The sequence below is a fragment of the Salvia miltiorrhiza genome, chromosome 7 (assembly GCF_028751815.1).
Source record: "Salvia miltiorrhiza cultivar Shanhuang (shh) chromosome 7, IMPLAD_Smil_shh, whole genome shotgun sequence".
Taxonomy (NCBI): domain Eukaryota; kingdom Viridiplantae; phylum Streptophyta; class Magnoliopsida; order Lamiales; family Lamiaceae; genus Salvia; species Salvia miltiorrhiza.
Window position 1 is genome coordinate 19,692,031 of NC_080393.1, and position 11,018 is coordinate 19,703,048.

Consider the following 11,018-nt stretch of genomic DNA (forward strand, 5'->3'; position numbering starts at 1 on the left):
CCAGACCATATAGTAATTTATCGGGGGCTAATTTTTTCTTGTAATTAACCAACATCGGATAAAGTGCTATTTAATTAATCGTGTATTCTGTCAAAAAAAAGTGTATTATGGTTTACATGTTACTTTATGTTGTCAAATTATTTTCAATTTGATAGCATTCAGATTTATGATCTTCTAAATAATAAAGTGATTGCTCTGTCAACATCAGACCACCGTAGAAGAGAAGAGCAATTTGATGTATTAATTATTTGTATATTTAGTTACGCATCCAAACATTTATCTCCACGGAATAAATAGATAATGAAAAATGAAAAATACATCCAATATTACTTGGGTTTCATAGTTCTGAAACTATGGTGATATTTTTTTGAAGATAATTTAACCTAATTATGTCCAATATTATAGCCACGTGTAACGTTCTATCCAGTGTTTCGGTTTTCGTCCTCAAAAAAAGAAAGGTAAAAAAAAGTGTCAACAATTTATAAAATCCTTGTACTTTTCTTTCTTTCTCGTATTTGAAGGAGGGAAGAACAATTTTATATTGGATTTATTCTTTAGTAGCTATCAAGTTATTAATGGCTTTGTAAGTATCCATTGCCGATTCTATAACATCAAATATTTATTCTGTAATATTACCCCGAAATATATATACCAGAAAATATTGTCCGCAATATATATAGGAAAAAGATCAAATCAAAATATTTATTATGTGATATTACCTCGAAATATATATACTAATAAATGTTGTCCTCAAAATATATAGGGAGAAGATAAAATGAGAATGGACAAATATGGTGAAAAATGAGAATGAATGCATAAGTCAATATATATTTTATATAAGTTGGTTGTAATGACTGCATAATAAAATTTCATTAATTAGATAAAATTTTCGCTCCCTCCAGAATTCGAATTCAGGTAAATATTTGTGCAGTACTATACTGCAGTTTATGTAACACTATATACTAACTTATGTTATATTCTTATTTTTTTACGAAATATAGTATTCTTAGTATAACTCATATATATATATATATATAGAGGGAGGGTACTGTGAGAATGGTAAATTTTTGTGACACCTAAGAACTAATCCCATCCATTGATTAAGTGAATCCAACGGCTGGCACATGATTACATTTTCAGCCTATAAAGTTGGCGATAAAGGGCAGCATTGTATTTCCTCAATTCTCAAATCCATTAGTTTCCTTATATGCAAGGTAATATCCATAATTATGGTATTTTAGATTTTAGTCAAACAAACATATCTTCTACTACCCACTAACTCACGTTTTTAGTGAAATTGCATATCTTGGTGGTTTTATCTTTTAGCCATCAAGAATCGATTTGCCAAAAATTTCGAAGCCATTTTACATTCTGTAACCCACGTCTCTTTTTTGGCATAACAACCATCCGCAGAGCTTCGATTCTTTTCTCCTCAATTCCAACAATGTCTGACGAAGGTTAGTAATCGGTTGTTCATGTGTTAATTCCATTGACATTTGTTGCTTAATTATATACGCCGATCTCAGTTTTCATTTATATTCTGTAAATGGTTTTGTATTCAGTACTTGAATTGAGATAGTTTGTTTAAATAGAGACGAAGTTGATATGTTATGTGTTTTGAATTGATGATTTTTAGTAGTGTGAATACATAATTTATATTCATGTTCAGTTGAATAGTCTTATTCAAGTCATAACCTTCATTGTTTCATGAGTTCAATTCATAGGTTATGTTATTTTTTAACCCATTGTTATTTTTGGCTTCTAGTATGAAGTTATTTTGTTTTATGTTATGAATTAGTGATTACAAGTAGTTTTGATACATAATTTATATATATGTTCATTCGAATGCATGCAGTCAAGGCATGATTTCAATTTTTCTGATGAAGGTTAGCAATCGAATTTTTATGCGTTAATTCCAACGTTTCTTGTTGTTTAATTTTTATCGTGGATCTTAGTTTTTGTTTATATGTTTTAGTTTCAGTCGTATTCAATTTTACACTTGAATTGAGATTGTTTTGTTAAATAGCTTCTAAGTTATGACTTAGTGATTATAAGTAGTATGAGTATATAATTTATTTATTTTTTCTGTTCAGCTGTATATTTTTATTGAAGTATGAATATTCACTATTTCATGAGTTTGATTGTTATGTTATGTTACTTTTATCCCATTATTATTTTTGATTTAATAATTATGAAGTAAGTATTTTTTATGTTATGAACTATTTATGTTCATTTGAATATGTTTATTCAAGTTTGAATATTCAATAATTTATGAGTTTGATTGATATGTTATTTTATTCTTAATCCATTGTTACTTTTTGTTACATAATTTAAATAGTTGTTCCTCTGTATTTTGTTATTCAGTGTAGTACATACTAAAGGTAGCGGATGTGGTGGTCGGAGGAAGTTGACGAGGGAGAAATTAGTTGAGCAAGCTTTGAAGCCCACAAGAGAAGATGCAAGAAGTGCAATACGTTGGTTAATCGCGACTCTAGGAACTGTCTAGGAATTGACGCAGTAGAAGAATGAACTACTATGGGTTTTTTTTTTTTTTGTTCTTTAGTTGTGGAATCCATCATCCAAGTTTTAATTTTCACATTATTTATCTCTCATGAACAATGTTTGAAAGTTTTATTCATTACCTTAGTTTGTTGTTTGAAACGTGTTGAACTTACCTTCAATTCGTGACTGTAGTAATTGATGAACAAGAATTTTTCAATTAATGAACATGTTCTTTGTTCATGTATATTTTCACATGAATAAACTCGAATGCTGACAGGGCTTGTTCACATGAATTTTGTATCCTCAACATATGTTGTTCGCGCAAACATAAAGTCGCATTCATGCGTGTTGTTCGTGTGAATAAAACAAATGTATATTTATATATTACATTAGTTTGTGCTTTGAAAAATTTTGACCATACATTTTATCCATGACTATATTGAATTATGAATAGACATTTTCCAATTAATGAATATGTTTTTGGTTATAAATTCCGAACATGGAACATCATTTATAAAACATTAAAAAAATACGGGCAGAAGTCTTTGATATTGCTGAACAACGGTGCATAACCAAATTTATGCACATTTTTTCATAAGCATATGTGAGCAAAGTAAAACAATTAAAAATAAATAAACTTTGATTTCAACTAACAAATGCAATCATGAGTCCGTGCTTTATTGAAATATGACATAAAACATAGTATTTTTTGGAAGTTTATAACTTGTTCATATTACTGACTTGTCTCATCCAAACAAGACATAGTTCGCATTGAAGTTACCATTCTTGCACAACTCTCGATAATGTGTAGACGCACATTTCAACAGCCCTCCCCTCACATCATTGTACTTGCAATTTAAAATCGTGCCACAATATCTAACTCGCATACGACTCATATGACGTGGAGACGATGACGACATTCCACACTTCCAACTTGTTGATCCATCGCCCTTAAAAGTCATGAACAGCATTCTGAAATTCAACTCATACCATATTCATGATCGACGATAGATATGAATAACGCATATTATATTCAAAGACATTATATTCATAGCATTTGTCATACATGAACAACCCCACATCATATTCACACATTCAATTAGCACAAACAAAATCTTACATGAACAAATATATCTCATATTCACATTATAATCATTGTCAAAAATAATAATGATCAACAAATGGTATATTTATATTTAGTAATGCCTAAAATATTCACACAAAAAATATACATAAGCATACGAACAACCCGTAACCACTTATCATATTCATATCCAAATAAAGATATGAACAAAACATTTTGTCAGAAATAAGTACTATGTTCACATGAACAACAAACATGAACTACAAACATAGACGCATGAACATGAAAATGCTATGTTGGAAATAAGTACTATGTTCTCTAGAAAAAATGCTTCAACCAAATAGTGACATGTTCACCAAAAAATTCCTGACCAGAAATAAAAAACCCACCGAAAATAAAAAAATCATAGATTTGCAAAAAAATACATACATTCACCGAAACAAAACTCCCTACAATGAACAATGTCCATATAAAAAAATTGCAAAAAGTAAACAATGTTAAATACATACACTCACCCCAAAATTGCAAAAAACATAGCAACAATGTTCATATAAACAAATCTCCCTACAATCCACCGAAAAAAAAGGAAGGCTATAGATGAACAAATCTTCCTCCACATCTTCGGATTTACAAAAATTGTACAAAAAAAAAAAAACATGCATAGATGCCTCTGTAAGTGACAGAAATTTCTTGTTCATCGAAACATGGAGTATAAAAAAAAGGGGGGATAGGCTCTCAAACCTTGTTCGATTGCCGGATCTTTCGACCGATATAGATGAATAGCGGACACCCAAGTGACAGAAATTTCTTGTTGGTCGGAATACTTACTTCTTCCTCGGTAATGGCGGCCGAAAAAGAGAGATGAAGATGAAAAGGGTAAATGGGTTGTGAAAAGACACTAATTTAACTCAAACATTGATTTCTTCCTTTTAGTCAACGCAATAAATCAGGGATACATTAAATCTTGATTATGATTCCTTTTTTATTCACAGATATAATTACTTGTATGACCTTTTTCATACTAATCGGCAGTTTAGATTTAATAGGGTAATATAATTTTTAATAAAATTCTATTAATGACAACCATTGGATCAACTATAATCAATGGTCTATGATTGTTCTTAGGTGTCACAGATTTCTAAATTCTCACTTGATACCAACCCTATATATATATATATATATATATATATATATATGGGAGGACTACGGTATAAACACTTCTTAACGTATAAAATATAAACTAATTAAAATATATGAATTTTATGTTGAACACCTATTAATTATCTGTGTAAATGTTTGAATTACGGAAAAAAAAAATTGCTACATTTGGGATTCGAACTCAAGACCATGAATTCACCCAACAAGGTGATGAATCAACCGTAGATCTTGATGATCTAATGGCTGAAAATGATTCTTATTTTATACTTTAAGAAGTGTTTTTATTTTAGTCAACCCCTTACTAGGTTCTAGTGAGAATTTGATTTTTTATAAGAATTGAGAATGATGAACAAAATTCATACTACGAACAGACCAATATAATTGAATAACAGACATATCTATTTAATATGTTGAAAATTTTTTCACCTCCAGAATTCGAACCGTTGACCAAAATGCTTGTTCATAAAAATTATTAATTTGTTTATCAAAATGAAATGACTTGTTCGCCACTATTCAGACGAATTCTCAATTCTTACACTATTTGTGAATTCTCAATTGATCCTCTCCTCTCTCTCTCTCTCTCTCTATATATATATATATATATATATACACACACACACAGGGGAGGGCTAGAATAAAAACACTCTTAAGTGTATAAAATATAAATGATTTTCAGCCCTTAGATCATCAAGATCTACGGTTGATTCGTAACCCTGTTGGATGAATTCGTGGTCCTGAGTTCGAATCCCAAAGGTAACAAAAATTTGTTTTTCGCAATTCGTAACTCTGTTGGATAAATTCGTAACCATGTTGGATAAAATTCGTACATTAAAAAACGTTTATATTTATATTTTAAGAAGTGTTTTTACTGTAGCCCTCCCCTATATACACATATATTAAGTGATATTATATTATATCCAAACTTTAGGTAGTATGCACTACTACAAAAATGCACATACATAACACCTCATACATAACGGTTTTTTCTAAAAACCGTTTTTTCTAAAAACCGTTATGTATGAGCGCATTTTTGGAAAAGATAACGGTTTTGACCAAAAACCGTTATCTATGTACTGTTGTCTAAACGCATAGATAACGGTTTGAGTTAAACCGTTAAGTTTGAGCGTTATCTATTAGTTACATACATAACGGTATTACAAAACCGTTAAGCCGACCGTTATCTATGATCATCTTTTTAAAACGGTTATTCCGACGTTACGAAAAACGTTATATATGAGTATTGTTTATAACGGTTTATTAAACCGTTATGTATAAGCGCTTTGAAAACTGTTATGTATAAACATTATTTTTTAAATTTTTTTATTATATTATATTTAAAAAGAAAAACTAAATTGATTATTCTATAATATGAATCAATTTGTAAATACAGAGTTTAAACTGTATTTACAAATAATTATAGGAAATAATACAATAATAATAATTCGTTCACAATCATTCAACAAATGAATGAATCAATTGCGCTCTGCTGTGACTGACTTCCACTTATGGAGGCTGCCAAGCAATATGGAGGGTTGCTGGTCATGGAGGCCAGAAGAAAATATCGCTTTTAGACTTGAGGTTGCAACTCATATATAACTATATTTATATTTATAGCTTAAGATTAAGATTATGATTTTTCTTATATATTAATCTAGCTTCGTTTGCTACTGCTTCTTACAAAATTTGGTATTTTTGGAGCATATTAAATGAGCTTTTCGCATTTTTCGATTAAATGGACAGTGTATTTATTTATTGTCCTGCATCATCTTCTAGTTTAATCTAAATATACAAATTTTAAAGAAATTACATCCCGTTATTAAATGCATCACCTAATCTTTATTATATATTCAAGTATATATAACTTTGCATGACAAGTCAAGAGAAATGGGCAGAAGCCACCGTCCATCTCCTCGCTTTGACAACAGCTTTCTCAGCCTCTCTCGGTTCAGTTCCAAAATTTAAGACCTATAAACTCATTAACTCTTTTCAACTTAAACTTTGATTATTGTAAAACTTATAAACTTGTGATTTAGATATTTTATTATGATTTTGAGCTAGAGATTTCATGAACATTTCAAAAGCTAGGCCTCATTACCCTAAAATATTGACTTAGGCTTACATGCTCGTTCTGTCAGTTTCTTCGACAACAAACTGTAGTCTATTAAAAGATCATGATTCATGATAAATTTTCAAACTAAACTAAATGGTAAGCATCAAAACACACAACACAAACACACATACCACATATAATCGGCTCCAAGCCATCGCCACAACAACAAATGGAATGGAACAAGCCATTCCCCAACCTACTCTCCATATTGACTACCTAGATACATGCTTATCTATGATATTTACATAACCATGGCTACCAGTTGAGCTATGGTGCAAAACTAAAAGCACATACATGCTTATCTATATATGATATTTACATAACCATGGCTGCCAGTTGAGCCATGGTGCAAAACTAAAAGCAAGAGAATATAAAACTAACCTTCAAGCTAATCTCTGCGCCAATTTTCTCTATCACCGTTTACCTTCCAACCTAAAACAATACAAATGAAAATAATAATTAAATTCAAAAAATATAGTCATTCTTCAAGTCATGGAGTAAACTGAAAATCTCATATCCTTGTAAATGTGAGGTTCTAACAAATACTACTAGACAATTAGAAAACTAAAAAGAACTAAACAGGGGATAAGCTGGGTACACCCAAATCTCAAGGATGAGAAACAACCAATTAGAAAAAGAAGAAAAAAAAACGAACTTGCAATTCTAGATTCTGCAATATGGAGGTGTTCGTAATCCTCATTTATAGCAAATATACTGTGAAATTCAGACTTTAAACACCACCAAATCTCAATATGAGGAGAGGCTAATATACGGCAAACATCATGCTTACTTGACATATTATAAATAAAACCAACTCCTTCAAATTACAATCATTAAGAATAGTAATACTAAAGTACTCAGAGTAATCATCAATTTATCATAGGCAGCAAAATCATCATACATACAAAACAAAACCAAAGCAAAATCAATCCCACTCAGCTTCAGATCAAAAAGTATTCCACACCAACAGAAAAGGTTTCAACTGAGACTCAAAAGCAACAGAAATAAGTAACAAATCAATCAATTTGTGATATGCATTCGACCACTATCTGAATCCCACAGAAATAAGTTTGGGAAGGACACGGATGGACATGTCAAGCCTTTGGGTGATTTCAATTAGTGAAAACAAGTCCTTAAAACCAAATCAGTAAATGTCTGCTAATCGGTGAAGTGAAATATAATGTCTGTCAATTGGCAATTTGCCACTATATAATTGGCAGACATTTACCTACATATAATTGGAAGAACACCAACATAGCTATGTACTATATAAAAGGAACTGTAATTGCAATCTGTAAATGTCTGCCAATTTGCCACTATTTGACATTTACATAGCCCTTCCGATAGGGAAATTGGCAGACAAAAGGAACTGCTATGTTAGCCTACCAAAATCCTCAAAACACTTTTTCACAAGTCCTTACAAATTGGCAAGTGAAAAGAAAAAATGAAATTCAGATCCTTTACCCAACAAAAATCAATTCTTCAAAATCAAAGTACATGCAAAGCCCCCATTATCAAGTACAGGCAAAACCCTCAAAATCAAAGGTAAAAAATGAGTCTTTTCAACACAAATCAGAGCCCTTTCCCAACAAAAAATCAATTCTTCACCTCAAACCCTCATGATTAATCGCAGATACAGAGAGAAAAGGTGCTCAAATTCAAGAAATTGCTCTAAAGAATTACCTGCTTTTTCTTTTTCCGACGACCACTGTTATTCCTCCGCCCAACTCTGTTCGTGGTGGCTGATATAGTCACTTCCTCTTTCGAAGCCCTTTTCTCTATATAGTTACTTCCTCTTTCATGGTGGTTGTTATTCCTCGTCGTCGACGACAGCAGAGGGAGTAAGAGGACGGCGCTGCGGAGGGCTTGGTGGCGGAGGCGTCAGTTGTGCGATGGTGGGGTGGGACGACCGGTGGTGCGACGGTGGGGTGGGGTAGGACGGCAGGTGGAGAGACGGTGGGCTGGGGTGGGACGTCAGGTGGCGCGACGGTCGGGTGGGGCGGCAGGTGGCGGTGCGAAGCTGCTGTGTTTTCTTCTTGTTAGAGGGAATTGATACTTAGGAGTGAAAATTTGAGAGGGAATACTTAGGCGTGAAAATTTGAGCGGGACTTAGCTGTTGTGTGTTTCTTATTTTTGCTGCGTAAAGATTATAGGGTGAATCTTTGTTTACTCAATTTTTTTTCATTTGTTTCACTTTTATTATTAATTATTAATCAATTCTTGATATTTAGGTTTTTAATAATATTTTTAGATTTTATATATCTGTTACTTAATGAAAAAAAAATTATGAGTTTTAATTTTTTAAACTCTGTATTTACAAATTGATTCATATTATAGAATAATCAATTTAGTTTTTATTTTTAAATATAATATAATAAAAAAATTTAAAAAATAATGTTTATACATAACAGTTTTCAAAGCGCTTATACATAACGGTTTAATAAACCGTTATAAATAATACTCGTATATAACGTTTTTCGTAACGTCGGAATAACCGTTATAAAAAGATGATTATAGATAACGGTCGGCTTAACGGTTTTGTAATACCGTTATGTATGTAACTAATAGATAACGCTCAAACTTAACGGTTTAACTCAAACCGTTATCTATGCGTTTAGACAACAGTAAATAGATAATGGTTTTTGGTCAAAACCGTTATCTTTTCCAAAAATGCGCTCATACATAACGGTTTTTAGAAAAAACCGTTATGTATGAGGTGTTATGTATGTGCATTTTTGTAGTAGTGCATACTACCTAAAGTTTGGATATAATATAATATCACTTAATATATGTGTATATAGGGGAGGGCTACAGTAAAAACACTTCTTAAAATATAAATATAAACGTTTTTTAATGTACGAATTTTATCCAACAGGGTTACGAATTTATCCAACAGAGTTACGAATTGCGAAAAACAACTTTTTGTTACCTTTGGGATTCGAACTCAGGACCACGAATTCATCCAACAGGGTTACGAATCAACCGTAGATCTTGATGATCTAAGGGCTGAAAATCATTTATATTTTATACACTTAAGAGTGTTTTTATTCTAGCCCTCCCCTGTGTGTGTGTGTGTATATATATATATATATATATATATATATATATATATATATATAGAGAGAGAGAGAGAGAGAGGAGAGGATCAATTGAGAATTCACAAATAGTGTAAGAATTGAGAATTCGTCTGAATAGTGGCGAACAAGTCATTTCATTTTGATAAACAAATTAATAATTTTTATGAACAAGCATTTTGGTCAACGGTTCGAATTCTGGAGGTGAAAAAATTTTCAACATATTAAATAGATATGTCTGTTATTCAATTATATTGGTCTGTTCGTAGTATGAATTTTGTTCATCATTCTCAATTCTTATAAAAAATCAAATTCTCACTAGAACCTAGTAAGGGGTTGACTAAAATAAAAACACTTCTTAAAGTATAAAATAAGAATCATTTTCAGCCATTAGATCATCAAGATCTACGGTTGATTCATCACCTTGTTGGGTGAATTCATGGTCTTGAGTTCGAATCCCAAATGTAGCAATTTTTTTTTCCGTAATTCAAACATTTACACAGATAATTAATAGGTGTTCAACATAAAATTCATATATTTTAATTAGTTTATATTTTATACGTTAAGAAGTGTTTATACCGTAGTCCTCTCATATATATATATATATATATATATATATATATATATATATATATATAGGGTTGGTATCAAGTGAGAATTTAGAAATCTGTGACACCTAAGAACAATCATAGACCATTGATTATAGTTGATCCAATGGTTGTCATTAATAGAATTTTATTAAAAATTATATTACCCTATTAAATCTAAACTGCCGATTAGTATGAAAAAGGTCATACAAGTAATTATATCTGTGAATAAAAAAGGAATCATAATCAAGATTTAATGTATCCCTGATTTATTGCGTTGACTAAAAGGAAGAAATCAATGTTTGAGTTAAATTAGTGTCTTTTCACAACCCATTTACCCTTTTCATCTTCATCTCTCTTTTTCGGCCGCCATTACCGAGGAAGAAGTAAGTATTCCGACCAACAAGAAATTTCTGTCACTTGGGTGTCCGCTATTCATCTATATCGGTCGAAAGATCCGGCAATCGAACAAGGTTTGAGAGCCTATCCCCCCTTTTTTTTAT